The 17183-nt window shown below is 34.9% G+C and overlaps 1 long non-coding RNA gene across 1 annotated transcript; it reads right to left on the bottom strand.

The window, feature by feature from the left end:
• Positions 1–14148: 14148 nt before the first annotated feature.
• On the bottom strand, positions 14149–16433 carry LOC115454791. The gene is made up of 4 exons (XR_005113130.1): positions 16371–16433; positions 15921–15961; positions 15293–15461; positions 14149–14678 (listed from the first exon to the last, which is right to left on the bottom strand). It is a non-coding gene; the product is annotated as an uncharacterized LOC115454791 (long non-coding RNA).
• Positions 16434–17183: the final 750 nt, after the last annotated feature.

Genomic DNA, 17183 nt, shown 5'->3' with positions numbered 1-17183 from the left:
AGTGCGCTCGTACAATTTCATCAAATGACTGTTTAAACCAGCTAAAAACTTAATGTCTATTATGTTTAATATTCCGTTAGGTTTTTTGTTTTTTATCGATAGGTCCAAAGGTTCAGTTTGCAGTTCCATTCTTGTTAAGGTGATGGAAATTGTTTAGAATTTTATTCTATTAGTCTGAATTTTCCAACATATAATTTAAGATTTTTAAATAACATATCAACTTCTTGTATATCGATAAACCTCAAACCTCAACTAACACTTTCAACTTAAATATTCAGTCCCTCAAAACATGTAAATTTATGATTTTCACACGAATTTTCACCACAAACTGGCATGATATCTTCATGGAGCTCTCTTAAATAGTGAGGGTTGATATCGGTAATGACAGTATTGTTGTTTGTGTTGGATTGTGTAACGGTGGAGATGGTTCGGTATTGTGGTCGCGACAATGTGTTTTGTGGAGCATCGGCCACTAATCGACATGATTTGACAATTTTTTCGGGTGTTTTTCATGGATTCATGAAATGTTTGGATATGACTAACAGATTTTAAAAAGTAATTTTACTTGTGGGAGCACGAAGCTGGTTCTTACCTAAAAAGGAAAGGAATGGAAAACCTTGTGAACCGCCATAAAAAAATAAGTCCCAAAAATTTCTGGGGTTTATATTCTAAAAAGTCATCAAATATCGTAGATTACCGAAATAATGAAAAGATTCGGATGAAATACTTAGCCTTCGCATCTTTCAAACTTGGTTGTTGTTTGACTATCTACTTGGCAAAATTAGGGTAGTCTTAGAATACTAACTAGGTATACTTTTTAGCAGGGGCGTACGCGTCGTATCAGTGATACGGGGCCCCTCTTGGCCCATACCTACATTAAACTAAGTGGGCGCCCAAAAGTTCGCACTGCCCTGAAGAGCCCCCAACAAATATAGATATCGGGCGTCTCTATGGCAAGCTACGCTACTGCTTTTTAGTCATCTGTCAGGATAACAGGTACTTGTGATAAGTACATCTTTCATAATAAAGAGGTTCAAATCAAATTCATATAAAAGGCAAATCATAGTCTGAGAACAATATGAATAACTCTGCACAAACATGCCACCTCCAATTTTATTACATCATGAAAATTGTATTGAAGAAAACGTAATCGGCTATAAAGGTGACTGCGCATAACATTTGAATTTCCAGTCATTGTGCGGCGCGGGGTGACGGCGACAAACGCGTGAAAACGACTACCACGGTATTTGTATACTGTATTATGAGTACGCATTAAGGATACGATTGGTTACCGACGAATATAATGCGACGAATCGATGCTATGAATGTGTGAAAATTTAATTTCGACAGCTCAATTAACATTACGCTAATTTGAAAACGTCAACTTTATAGGAGAGCTTTGAAAAGTGAAAAATAAGATCAATTTTATAATATTAGAGCTTTCTTAATGAGCATTTTGTGTAATTTAAGAATTCTTCTTTATAGCGAATGAAGAGATTATGTAAGCTTATAAAAGAAACGGAAATAATAATTTTGCTTTCTAACGAAAATTAGCGAAAAATCGACTTAGCGTAGTATTAATTGCAGCTGTTGGACATACCTGGGATCTTAAATCATACAATCAGGGTCTTAAGGACTGTGATTTTGTTTGTATGTAACCTTCGAACATTGGAATGTCATAAACAGTCAGTTAATTTAAATATGAATTTAGCATAGTCCCCAATTGACATTCAAGAGGACCTGGCAAAATTTTTTATGTAAGTTAGTATCTACGAAGAGTTTTAGACGGGCAAAGTTGAGAATTTCTAACCGAGATTACCTGGTCCTCACACGTTTACAGTTTTTCAGAGCACATGATTCCATTAGGATACGTAAGCGGAAACAATATCTTAATGGAATACAATTTAGTAAATAATTTTAAAAGGAAAATGAAATAGTAACGAAGACATACTTACATGTACATAAGCATGCATTATTACATTTTCATTAGAAAGAATACGATAGTATAAAAACATTGATCAAATAAAAAGCATTTATTGGATTTTATTAGTGCTAATGTGGCGATAGGCTCGCCCCCTATCACAAAATGGGACGCTACACACTTGGCGAAAACTGGGTGCTCTGGTTGCACCTCTGCATATCCCTTCGGAGATAAATGCGTACGTAATGTGTGTGTTTTTTATTTCCTCCCAAAAAAATCATAATATAAAAAATCGCAATAAAATCTGAAAATAACATTCTCGTAATCATATGAAATAATTAAATAAAAAGCTTACATCAGTATGTGGTAAGTCAGTCGTTGTGCTCCCGGCGTTTACATTAGCCATTATTAGGGATCAAGCAATAATCTAGCACAATAGTAAGGTTGAATTTGAGTATAATATTTGAAGACAGGAATTAATCTGCCTAATGGACGCTTTTGATTGTGTAGTTTCGGTTAAAATCCGCTCCACTCGCATAAATTAGTTCCCTTTTTATGATTACATTGTGGTATTTATTCGTTATACAGGGTTGGTTGACATTGCGTTACTAAATTAAACCACAAACTTAACTTCTTGAAAATAGCACGACTATCACGTGAAACGAGTACGACTATCACGCTGATCTCCTGGGTTCGGATCACGGATCGAGCCAGAAATTATTTGTGATTGGGTTATTCCGTCTTAAAAATTACTCAGTCGCATCTCGGAGTCTGGAAGTTGGCGTTGTGATATCCCTAGTTCGATCTTATCCATTGCATTATATTCTATTTAATACATCTTATGTCCTTGCTCAGTAAAACGGCTTGGATCAGTTTCAAGGAACGAAGGGTATCACAAACCATATTATAAGATGATACTTCTGAGTCCAATGGTAATTGTTATGCGAGTAGGAAGTAGGTACCTAGTGACTAGTCTAATGTTGGTATTCACTATTTATAAATGACCCACCCATTCATATTTCCTCGGCACTGAAGTAACCTATTACTACTAGAATACACATGCTCACTCTTTTTATTCCTGCAGAAGCGTAACTAGTGCACCTATTGCCGCTGTATATTCCGTCCCATGATATGATACACACCGAGCTTCCAGCCGTATAGGGCACACACTCCAGACTCCAGGTTGATACTGAACAGAAAAATCGAATACCACATCGCGACCTTTAATCGAACCCGAGATCTCAGCACTGCAGTCGTACCGTAATACAACTTAGTTACCAAGGCAGTTAAGAAAAAAAATATATGGATAATCTACTATTCCGGGATTTAATGTTACAAAAAGATTGTGAACGTATGGCTGACAAATAATTAAACCAACCGGGATTCTGCTTTAATTTATTTTTATTGCTTTGAAGGACAAGACGGGTTTGCTATTCGCCTAATGGTAAGCGATACGACCGCCCTTAACCAGTAGAAACACCATTCAACACCTTGAATTACAAAATATTGTTTGGTATTACAAAGCGCTCGCTATCCTGAGACATGAGATCCTAAGTCTTATTATGTCCAGTACTTACACTGGCTACAATGTTTAACTGTTTTGTCTTGTTTTTTTTCGAACCAGACAATTTATAAGTAATCAATCTCCAATAAAAAACCTATGTATTAAGTAAAAACTAAAATATATATTTTGTTTTTTAATGGTTTTATTGGAGCATTGAATAACTCTAAACGTTTACGCAGCGCACGCAACGTAAGCGTCCAAAAGGATTAAAGTGTCCCCGTTTTTGCAATATTTTTCATTGATGCAGGAAATTCTAGGCAGAAACACAAGTGTTTATTGGAATAAATAAATGCTAAGAGGCAAATGTAGCTAATTTTTTGTTAGTATAGTTGTGTAAACTACTACTAGCATCTAGTAAGATCTCTTCAATATTGCCATGAAAAAAACACATGAAAAAAAACGACAAAATAAGTATGTATTTATATTTAATATTACTTTATAGTTTCCCGGAATAAAAGGTACTTATAGTACTCGGGAGTAATGTAACTTCTTATTCGTGAAAAAAAAAACAAAATCACGTTAGGATTTTCTGGTATTAGCTCATTTAAACAAACTCTTCAGCTTTATTTATTAGTATAGACTCTGTTTTTTTTAAATAACAAGACACAATACAGACACGGAAAATGTACGAATTTATATTTATAGATGGATGCCTACATTATGAAGTAGTATCAAAGTGTAGAACGGCAGAGGAGGCGAACTCATTCGAGTGCTTCTATCGACTTATTCAAATGTTCTTGGAAATCGGATTTACCGTACAACTTGTTAAGGAAACTTCGTATTACTTTACCTTTGTCTTTCTTTTTTTACCTTTAGAGTTTTAAATTGTATTTTAAATTATACCTTTGTTAGACGTTGGAGAAAAATAAATGTGTTTTTACATAGGCCACTCTAAATAAAATTCTATTTGGGTGTTGGTGGCCATCTTTAAGTTTTTAACTATAATTATTCATTGTATGCTTAATTTGATCAAGGATCTTATTTGCGTAATACTTTTCAAGTTATTTAATATAATAATTGATAAGGTTATCGTACAATAATCTAATATTGTCTTTAAAGTTTTGAATGATAGGTTATCCAATATATTTACATTTCCAAATACCCACATTTTGGTTAGTCATTAAAAAGTATACATTTAAACTGCAGACAGCAGTGAATTTCTTTTAGTATAAGTACATAGTTGATATTAATACCGTGTCTGCTTGAAAAGTGTGAGCAAAACTTTATGACAAACTCATGACTGGTGGTAGGTCTCTCCTGTGTGAGAGGCCACATGGGTAGATACCACCGCACTGTCTATTCCTGCTGCCACGCAGCAGTGTGTAGTCACTGTTGTGTTCCGGTTTGAAGAACATTGTAGCCAATGTAACTACTGAGTACTGGACATAATAAGACTTAACATCTCATGTCTCAGGATGGCGAGCGCGGTGATAAACCAAACAATACTTTGTAATTCAAGGTGTTGGATGGTGTTTGTTATATTTATGGGCCGTCGTAGAGCTTACCACCAGGCGAACTGCAAGGTCGTCACGTCATTCAAAGCAATAAAAAAAAATGGGTTACCCCGTTCTAAAATTGAATATATATTTTATTCTAAAAAACCTATTATTTCTAAAAACCAAACCACAAAAATCCTTTAGTACTTAACAAAACCGTTGCCAAAACAGTTACTAAGCTGATGTAGTCAGAATATCTTCAAAGTATTAAACTTTGTAACAAATAAATGTGGTTTTCTCACAATATTTTGTGTGAAATTACGCGTTGTATCGATCGTCCCCCGGCCTGTTGCATAAATGCATTAACCTGAAGGTAGGCACCTCGTGAAATCAACATCTAAGGCACGAGTGTTAGCGATAACATTTTGCTTTTTTTTCTGGCATAAAAGGTAAAATGGACTACCTCGATCATACCTTATTACACCTTGGAACACGAATAAATAGGCCATATTATAATAATATTTATAGATATCATCGCTGCTAATAAGTGCCACAAAAGCTAATGTAGGTATACTTTATGAATCATTACTGTCTTGCTAGCCTCAAGTAGAAATAAGGTTTATTTGAACCTTTTTGTAATTGTTTATAAATGAACACACTTGGATATGAAATAGTAAAGTTTATTTAAGATCGGTAATTTGAATGTTAACTTGTAAAATAATAAGCCTAAAGGTAACTGTAGGTTAAATTTATGTATGTTTTCATGGGTCCTTTACATCATATTATAATCTAAAAATTTGATGTACATAAGTTGCTGATTATACCAGTTAAACGCAGATAGCAGTCGTTAAAAGAATAAATGCTATTACTTATTATATCTATTTATTAAATTTAAAAGTAATCGGATTTTTGTTCTCACATTAGACTGCTATATTAAGGTAGGTATAATTAATTTGATAAAAAAGGGACAACATACTTATACTATTGAGATTCTCTTTGTCATCTATAACCTGTTTAGTCTAAAAGAATTTTGATCACATCGAGTACTTTTATAAAGTCGTTTTTCTTTTCGCTCGTGACTCAAACCACGCGGCGGCTGCCTCAGTTCGCCCTAAATTTATTCTTAATAAAGCGCAGAGGCCGGCCGTTGTATTTTTTTATATCTCTCGCTTTGTCGATGAAAGCTACCAATCTTGTGTTTCCTTTTGGCGATCTGTGATCACGTCCCAGCATCGATAGCCAATTGTTCCACCGGGATCAACTGACCCTAAGTAATTTTTTAGCGTTCATTCTGAGGGATAATATTTGTTTGTGTTCGATGAATTTTAAGCTTGTTTTGTATCGATTGTTTGGGAGCAGTGAATGTTTGATTTGGATGGTCATTTTATATTTATTGGCGTTATTTTTCTGTTGAAGTGGATAGAAGTTGTATGCGTAAGGCAGAGTCAGTTTGAGTATAGTCATTAGTTGTGGTGTGATGAAGGATGAAGGTGCCATTCTCGCTCGTTGGTAATATTTTGCCGGCATGTTGGCGTCACAAGTTTGAAATAATTCGACCAGGAATACCTTTTCTTTTAGGTTATAAGGGGTAAACGAGCATATGGTTCATCTATTGGTAGGTGATCACTGCCGTCCATGAACATCTGAAATACCTCGAATAAGAACAAAAATGGAATGAGAACAAAATATATGGTTGCTATAATCATTCTTTGCTATCGGGGTGGTAACCGGCCGTAAGCAGTGTTTTCTCTGAGAATATTTTTTCTGTCTACGCTATCATACGAAATGATAGATAATTACATGTGTGAAGAAATAGTTTCGGAGAATTTCTTTTCTGATCACGTTCATGGAAAAAGGAAAGATCTTTCAGTGATTAGTTGAGGTGCTTGAGTCTTAATTCCTTTAAATAAAATAAAATAAATAAATAAAATGCTTTATTCATCACGTAGGCGAACATAGTTGCACTTATGATAAGGCAAGGTACATGAGAATATTTAATTTTTACGTAATTAAATTAGCTTATATAAACAAAGACAATTTATATTGAAAATAAAATAAATGAAAAATATACTTAGTAAACAAAGAAGCCAGCTCGGGCTGGCAGGGAAGAAGAAATAAAATGATGTATATATGTATTTTTAAATAAGCAATAAGGGAGAAACGCGTCGCGATCCTCACCGGTGAGGACAATAAAAGCCTTAACCTAGCTAACCTACCAGCCTTTTACTAACTACCTAAGCGATGACTACCCGAAGAAGAAAGGCAGAAAGAAACTCCGGGCTTTATTTTTTCTTTGGATAGCTTACCTTTATTTGACACTTAATATAATGAATTCAATGAAATAATGTTATTTTTTATAGTGGCAAGGCAAAGTGAGCACACTGCACCTGATGGTGAGTGGAGTGAGGTCCAATAGAATGTCGACTGACGAGACATGATTACTCTCGCAGTCGACAATTATTCCGGTCTGCTCGTACTTAAAATAATTAAACTTTTATTTACTTTTACATTAGAACTTGTTTTTGGCTATTAGTTAAAGAATAAATATTCTTATAATATTAGTGGTGAGTTTTCTAGTTTTAAATAAATGTTTGTAGAATCAGCTTAATATGATCCAAAGCTTTACCAACGTAATTTATCTGAAGAAACCATATTATTCAATAGTGAATTTTAAAAGGGTTACGGTGATAGAGAGATCCAAATATAACATATAACCTATAACTTCGAGGGATTGAATTAAAGATGGCTAATCGTTGGTTAGTCTTCTATTTTATTCTGGTATTGGACATTTATTTGTTTCATGTAATATTTCTTTTAAAAGACGTTTACCTCGGGCTTGATTTTGTGTGTTATCAAAGTTTGAACGACTTTTCTACATGAAACGATTAAGTAGTACTTTTAATACCTATGTCCAATGGTACATTTTCCACTTCGAAGGGAATAATAACCACAATTTCTAGCTAATTTCAAATGCATTTATATACGCAACTGGAATTTTCTTTTTATTTTTATCCACTCATTAATTTACCAAGACCAACAAAGAGAATTAAATTTAGCGGAAAACTAATTCCAGCGCTCGCCAAACTAATATCTTTGCCAAGTGGCCATAAAAAGCGACCGATGGGCGTGTCCTTCAGCGGGTGGGCGTGGCTTGGGCGTCCCCTGAAACTGTGTCAACCGCCCACTCATCTAAGATGGATTTATTTTCCTTGATAGCACTTAAGACCCAACTCGGTAATGGAGTTAGGTGCTAGTACTTGGAAGAAGTAGCTGTTTTAATAGCATATATACTGAGAGGGATTTTCTGTTTTTGTAAAGGTATTTTTCTGTTAGAGAACTCATTTTTGAATGTACTAAATGATGTATTGCCACATAGAAAGATCTATAAACGACGTATTCATAATTTTCCTGATTACCCTAATGTGTTTGTCAAACTATTATTAAAAGAGGGATAGTTTGTGGCATTGTGCAATTTTTAATTATTGATCAACAGAGCAACAGAATGATTGATTTTTATCGATTTTCAATTACCACGTTTTTGTCGAACTATTTATTAGTAAAAGAGGGATTGTTAGAGGCATTGTGCAATCCTTAATCAGTGATGAACAGAGCAACATTATTACTGATTTTTATCGCTTCTCAAGTTATTGACGTAACGACGAAAGTCAAAAGCAGTAATAGAATAACTAGTAACTACTGTTTATTGTTTCATTTCAAGTCTATACGAATGGTAGAATTGTACATTTATTAACATGTAAAATCTTAATAATATACGTATGTAGTACAAAGGGCTTTAGGCGCTCCAAGCTATAACAGTATGCCCCATAGGCGCCGCTAAGATTATTTTTAGGGCGGTGCATCTGCACTTACACACTATACTAAATAATTTCATTAAGTATTTTCTTTTTTAAATTCAAATCACGCAGGTTTTGTGATAATGCTTTATTATAATTTTATTATAAAAAAGAAAACTCTGGTCAACAGTTCCCATTGCTGCAGATTTATTTAGTTACTTATGTTTTTTGTGGTTTATATCTGGGTAGGTGGGTGCAGGTGCACCTATTTGCACCCCCCTCCCGGCGCCTATGGTCTACCCTGAAATAAATATCGACTATACTGAAAAATCGCGACATTTTCAAGCAAGGTATATGTGGATTTCATGAGTAATGCTATTTGGCAGACCCAATACATAAATTCAATGCACAAGTGATGTGTGCACTGTAAAGAAAGGGTTTCAACTAAAACAAGAAAATCCACTTTTGGTAAGACGAATCCTTTCATCCTTAAGAAAAGTATTGAGTTTCCACTTGCCATTTGTCAGTACATGGTCCTCATTTGGTATTGAACAATATTTAGTTATTTAATGAAAGTAAAGGCTATGCAATATGCTCTTAATTTTGTAAACGGTATTTTAATAATTATGGTATGCAAAGGATAACAGTTAAGGCTGTAATAGCAAACACATACTTTACCTAATATAAATATTTAATTGATATGCAATTTCGAAAAGGGCAAATCTTATAATTATAATATGTTTTAAAATGTATATAAAATAACAACAAAACTTCTGTAATTTTTTATTGCTAACTGAAGTTAAATTGCAAGCTTATCTTAGATTGATAACATTAAGTACCTTTTTTGGATCACTTATTAATTGGACGTACATGCTCAAAAAGGATCCAACCCACGGTATGGACGAAAATGAGCTGAGTATGTCAAATTACTTCTAGTATAAGCTGTATAATTTCCAATAGTAAAAACATCTTAGTCAAAATATGTTAATTTGGACTTTTTATTAAATAAATATAAAATAGAATATCAATGAGCAAAAATAAGATTTAAACTTCAATCGTCACAATTTCAAATGTCATTTTGTGGGCTGGATCCTATTTGCGTATCTACGTCCAATTATACTTTGACTATTCTAATATACATGCATACCTACACATCTGTGTATAATACAATATTTCGCACACACATAATTTCGTCAAATAAAGGTCCGTGTTATTCTCCCTGTAATTCTTTCAATTTGATCATGTATATGTAAATGAGGTTTGTATAACAGAGTGGAGTGGCGCGGGCCGAGGAGTGCCGCGCTTTAATATCTACGGGAACATTCTTATTATCTTGTTGGAGGTGCGTTTCCACAATATTACGACCAGACGGTATGCAACTACCATTTCGACAGTCCCTACGTATAATCTGAATACGTTGAATCTGCAAAATTGCATTTTGCAAATTCAATACTTTGGGTAGGGACTGTCGATACTTAAACGGTCCTTATTAAAATGAAATGCATTTATTTAAGACAATAAGGATCGAAGTGATTATTGTCATGGTAATTACCACTAAACAAGCGATGTTTATTCCACAAAATTGCATTTTGCAGATGCAATACTTTACGTAGGGACCGTCGATTTGTTCGAGGTTAAGGATTAAAATGTACGCTGTACTCAAATGTAGCAACAACTATGTATGTATTTTACTGATTGTAGTGACTTTAATATATGAATGTGAAATCAGGAGTGGCATGTAAAGTAATGAACAGTTAGTCAAGAAAATTGTTGAACAAAATCAAAATTTCAAATTGCTCCTAAGCTTTTGTGTCCTCATAAATTTTTTATTAACTGAAATCATGTTTAAAGGATTTATTTTAGGCTAATAAAAAAAAGGTTGAAATTAATGTGTTGAAGCATTGTGAAATGTTGAATTCGCTTAACTACTTTTTTATTAAAGTTATACCTGTAGTCAGTCAGTCAGTCAGTCCTGAGTTGTATGCACCCAATATTAAACTACAAAACCAACACAAAACTTAAACTGGTGACTAATTTTAGCGTGTACCAACAGCCTTTGTTACCCCATGGTATACGTTATGGTTCTAACTACACATTGAAGTCTATAAGAGCTCGCGAACATTTCCTGTCCTTCTCCACTCCGCCTATCTCCCCCCATTCTTCCTTCCCAACTTTCCTCCAGGTCTTTGCACTCGCCAAGCCAGGGAATTTCAGTATCACAGTCGCAGGTTTCTCCTAATGTAGACTGCAAGGTCCGATACAAAAAAAAGACGCCTTTATTCACTGACCCCATACAATTCCTAATACGATATTTACTTTTTTTTTCTAACACGTCACGTGTAATGGAAACAGTGCCTGGTGGGTGTCGCGCGCTACATTTTTCCAATTTATCCTTCGGCGACGTGTCGTGAAAAATCCTCTTTTGATTTATTTTTTAATTCGCCATCTCATTTCAATTTATGAACGGTCTTTCGCTTTGTAGGCATTTGTCTTACATCGTATACATGCTAATGTGATGAATTAATCGATTCACATGAAAAATGAACCGCAATGTTTCGAATCAGGTTTACATTAAAAACGTCTGCAGTTGTTTTTTTTTGTGAGGGTAGTTGAGTTTTGAGTTACGACAAGCGTGCTTGATTTTGAACAAATGTATTGAATGTAGGTATATAGAAACTCACCGCCATATTTGAGAATGAAATTGTATACATTCACAATTTATACCTAAGATATTATGTTCGTATTTATTTTTTATTAGGTATGATATACCAAGGTATTATCGAAGTGCCTTCGTTAATAAACTAACCGCTGTTTGATTTTTTATGTGCAACACTTATATTAGCAAATAATTTAAAGTTATAATATTTGTGTTTTAACTTTTACACCATTTTCCTCAAGAACGTATTATGAAATTGTCAAACTATGTATTAGCACGTCGTTTCTACTTAAAAATTGGGAAATAAAATTGTAAAGTAGACGATATACTTAAGAGTTTTATTTTTCCAACGTTGTGCATTAATTTTCAATGTGCGATACACACTCAACCAGCCTTTTATCGTAGGGGTAGGCAGCGGCGCAACTGGTGTACCCACTTTCTGCCGCATGTATTCTATGCCATATGAGGCTATCGCTATATTGGTCACAAATTCCAGACTCCAGGCTGATACCGAGTAGAAAAACCCAATATCACTTTGACCGAACTGGGGAACGAATCCGAGACCTCAGCACTACAAACGTACCGTAATACACCACCGAAACGAAATCACCGACAAAAATTAATTTGGGAAAATTTGCTAAATCTAAATCCTATGAAATTACTCAGAAGTATACTGAACTGACCACAACACAAATGTTTGTTCAAACGTTTATCCAAAAGTTAAAAATACATTCCAAAGCCAAAATAGTTTTATGATAAAGTGTGGATGTATCCGGGAACAATATTTAGAGGGGATGGACAAGATGGCGCTGGCAAAAAGCTCGCAAAGTAACAGATGATCTTCATTTAAATATTTTGAAGGGACGTCGGGACGGTCGGAGTGAGGTGCGCGGCACACGGGAGGAATTTTCCACGTCTAATATTTTTGTTCGGATTTAATTGAAAGAAAGAAAAAAAAATATTTTGCATCAAACACAAGGTACACACAAATAAATGAAACAGACAAAAAATACTTAAAACTGTTTGTCACATAAAAGGCTCTAACTCAGCAATATGCTGAGAGTGAAGCCAGCGCTAGTCTTCCGTTGGGTTGTTTGTTAGATTGATGTCACGAAGGACAAAAAAGACATTTAAAAAAGAATGAATAAATAAAAAGAAACAGTAATTAATTTTATTATTAGGTAGAAGTAGATAAGTCTGTACAAACAACAAGACGTTCGGTCGTTCCTGCCTACGCAGTGGCTTGAGAAGAGTCGTAAGACATAATTAACATATTCGTATTTTTCTAAATCATGGAAGTATCAAGAACTTGTATGACAAAAGAATATGATATCCCGCAATTTAGTTAGAAACGATACTGACGTTAAGTTTTAATGTGGCGTTTTTGAGTTGAAAATTATTACACTTTAAGTTACCAGAAATTATTGTCGTATATTCTATAGACACGAACGTCCGTATAAACTATTTGTTCAAAATCTGAACTAAAATAGCAACCAAAACGAAACTCAAACCACAAATATTGCAGTTCAATTCAGTTAAACACAATGAATGTTCGGAACGCCAAATCTAGTACGTAGTACATATATATCAATGCCAGAAATAACTGCGTGAATATCATTTAGTAGTAGTATTAGAAATAAACTTAATCAACAAGCAAATGTTATTTCAATGATTTCATGTCTCATATGTATTTAATATCATACCCACCTCCCCCTTTTCTATTGTCATTTGATTAAAGTCTAAAATTGAATGTTATTTATACTAGAAAAAACATGTAGTGTGTACAGTGCAAATGAGATGCAGGCCCGAGTCAATATCGCGGGATCAAAGCGGCCCGAGCGCGCCACTTAGCGACAATATTAGTGCGTCGCAAACAGCTTTGTTTACTTTTTACGGGAATCGCATCGACAAATCTTTATACTAAAAATTAAAGGGCTATAGGCTTTTATTGTTTGTCCCTGAAGTGAGATACATTTACAAAAAGGTTCTCAATTCGCGTTCATTTCTATCTTCAGAGATTATTTCTAGATTTGTGAACGTAATTTCTATGCGGGCACGGCAGTGCCTTAACTACATAAGTGTTACCTGATGGTAAGTGGAGTGGGGTCGTATAGAATGTCGACTAACGGGAGGTGATTACCCCTAGAAGGTCGACACAATCATGCCGGTCTGTTAGAACCCTATTCCTTTTGTTATACAGACCAGACATGAGCAAGGCGCTTGTCTCATGAGCTACATGACAAAGCAAAGTGGCATTGCATCGCGCTCGTCATCCTGAGACATTCTCTCATAATTCGGTGTAATTACACAGATATTTGAGATAGGAACAACATTCCTGGCACAATGTTGCGGTAGAATTTGAAGTCCAATTTGAAGTAATAGTGAGCATTGTTTGCGAGTGAGGTGTGAAGTCAAAGGTAGTTCTTCTAAGGGCATTAGTCTAGGTTTGTGGTAGCCATAGGTATTTTAGGGTTAGAAATGTAAAATTCAAACTACGATCAATCGGTAATTATTTGTCACGAAATTTTGTGGCACGTTTGCTACTTGATGAATTGATTTTTTGTTGAGAGTGTTGTGTAGGTGTATTTAGTAGATTATGAAGCAAATAAAGTTAATTGTGTCTTGGTCACCAAATGAAAGAGTGTGCTTTGTGTAGTAGCAGTTTCGACATGAAAATGTAATAAACAGCATGTGTCACTCATGTGGGTTTTAAAATAGTGTTTCATATGTTCATGCGGTGCTAAGCACTGTAAAGGATACAAAATAAAAATCAGAAATAGCATAATAAACAATATAATGAAAAAGAAAACATATGTGAAAAAGTAACGTTTCTAAACTAACTTTATGTGTACTTCCTATAACAAAAACACTCTCAAAAATACAAAAAAAAAACTTACAAACTAAATACAAAAAAAAATGGTTTCGCTCATAAACTAGAATTGCTGACTGTTGTGAACGAATTAACAAAAACAAAAAACTATATCTAAGCTTATTCGACTTGAGAATTTCAATTTATTATCGCGGTTATGCGTGTTCACTTACCTAAGACTATACTCCCACAACTAAATACAATATGCTTGAAGTAACGGAAAAGCGGAACGAATGCTCCACGTAATAGAAAAATATGAATAATGAAAGTCTACATCGGTTAGTGGTGACCGTCAGTGGCACCTAGGGTCGGTTTGTTGCGCCGACGGCCTCTCTGCCGGTCCGCGCCGCTGCACCAACCCGGCGCGGTGCGGCTGAGTCTATAATTGTGCAATTGCTACTCTTGTCAGTTAATAAGTATTCCCGTTTTAAGCTAATTCTGAAAAAAAAAAAACGAATTAAGTTGACTTAATTTAGTTTTAAAAATAGTAATTACATAAGCATGTGAAGTAAAATAAATGTGGGTATTATGAAATTTAATGAAGCTAACAATATGCACCAAGTGGGAATCTGACGAATAATTTGTCTCGATTATAGTACGAAAAGGTTAAATGGACCTGGCTTAGCTGAAGTTGCTCAACAACTAGGGAAGCACAAATCATATAATACGAAAGCGGAACGTGGCATCAAGCTGGACTATGTCAAATAGATTTTGGAGAAATCTTTGAAAATCTCGTTACTTTAATATTTAACTGACCTGTGTAGTAAAAATACGATAACCTAGATGGGAATGGAATGGTCTGCCGAGATTGTTGTCTGCAGGTTCAAAACTTGATATCTGATTTTTCAAAGTTTTGTGTATTGTTTATAGATTATGGTTCGCTTTAACGCGCAAGAAAACATAAGGAAATCCAATAACAAAAAAAAAAAAAACAAAAGGTATGTGAATTCTAGTGGTGGACTAAAATAAGGTAAAACCCTCAGTAGTTGAAGAGGCCCGTGCTATTAGTAGTATAAATTATAAGGATAATAGAATTGAAACTAGCTACTCACGTGTTTTATTAAAATACGCTTGTTCCCATGGTCGCGGCTCTGCGCGGGAGCCGCGGCAGGCAGCGCGGGCCAGCCGCGCGACCGGGCGGCGTCAGCATGACGCCGGCGGCCGCGGCACCGGGCGCGCCGTGACCCGCCGCCAGCCGCCGCTGCGACAGCGAGGGCTGGCCTGCACAACACATTACACTGGGAATTATGACCTGTATACTGCATGGTAAGGTTACTGTATCGACGACAAACATGGGATTATAAAATTCAATTAGGACTTGTTAAAGGGCAAATAAAGGTGAATTACTCCAAAATTAGAAATTGAGTCACTAATCTGGGATCTGACACACTGGGAGTGATGACCCGTATACTTTAAGTCAGATTACCATATTGACAATCATAGGACAGATAAAATGCAATTATGACTTGTTAAACGGGGCAAATCAAGGTGAATTACTCCCAAGGTTAAACATTCAGTCATTAATCTTTGACCTGAGTAAATCATGATGAAGGCAGGTCGCATTTACGGGAACATTACCCTTCTCAGTACCTAGCAGCTGCTCATTTATAGAGTAATTATAATAAATTATCTTAAAAATAAGAGCAATTGAGGTGAGAATGATCTAGTTTAATTACTCACCATTTCGACGCAGGTCACGCTGTCGGCAGGTCCCTGGCTCACTGTTAACAAAACAATATTATGTAGTAAAAGTAAATTTTTGACAATGTGCGGGTAGTCTAATAAGTTGTGTCTGGAAAAAAACATATCTAAATCTTATTTTCACGTATTTATTATAGATATTCAATCACAGCGAAGTAAAAACAATTAGAGATGTTTATTTACACTGATTTCGTAGATGTATATCAAAGCAAATATAGGGCGACGAGTTTTTTTTTAGTATTTGGGTTACAAGAAACAATCGAATAATTTAAGAAATTCATCAAATTAAGGCTACCGGGCTTAGGTACAACAGAAGATACAAAAACAGCTAAATTTTCATAAATAAAAAGCACATTAAGCACTGTAAAGAAATGGACAACAAAATGGCGGATGATAATGATAATGAAATAGAACTAATAAGGTACTCACGTCCTGCTGCGTCACCCGAGTGCAAAATGCGCACACGCACCACCCCTTTTATACCCACGCGGAGACATGCCGTCTATGAATATTGATGTAAGTGTAAAAACTGATTTCCTTTTTTGTAAGTAGTAAAAAATTTTACGGATCAATGGACATTTTATTTTAAATGGTTATATTTAAATAACCTTATAATTCAGTACAGTACAGAAATCTCTGGATAGTATGGAATAAGACAGCTTTAATTCTTCGAGAATACCATGTTATTAACAAACAGCATATTATTGCAATATAATAACACATTTTATACATGGAACCTCATTGCAATTTGTAACTTCGATATAGAAAAAGAGTGAAGGAGCATTGGCACAGAAAAAATGAAACGAAAGCAACAAACAAACTGACTAGAAAACGTACTCGATTGTATTTAATGGTAGTACAAAAGTTTATCTAATTTTGTACTTCTTTATTGGAGAATTTCTCCACTCTCATATTCAGTATTTACTCCTGCATCTTTTGTAAGCCAGTTTTAATAGTGGCACGCATTTTATGACACCGAACGGTACAGTTCAGCATGTCTTAGGGAATACTGATATTCCGTTTTGTGTGAATGCAAGTGCGAAAGCGAATTAGCTTATTTGCGTAATCGACTTTACTCAGAATTAACGTGTGGACTGTAGATGTTTGCTTAACCTTTGTTATTTATTTGAATTAGAAAACTATTAGGAGAATTGCAAATCGGCTGCATGCGGAGGCAATCTGCATCAGTGCATTCGTAAAAAAACAGCAACAGTTTTTATTACAAATAAAATACGTGCATAA

This window comes from Manduca sexta, chromosome 26 (genome assembly GCF_014839805.1).
Source record: "Manduca sexta isolate Smith_Timp_Sample1 chromosome 26, JHU_Msex_v1.0, whole genome shotgun sequence".
Taxonomy (NCBI): domain Eukaryota; kingdom Metazoa; phylum Arthropoda; class Insecta; order Lepidoptera; family Sphingidae; genus Manduca; species Manduca sexta.
Note: the sequence above shows the minus strand (reverse complement) of the source record. Positions and strands in the feature narration are given on the sequence as shown.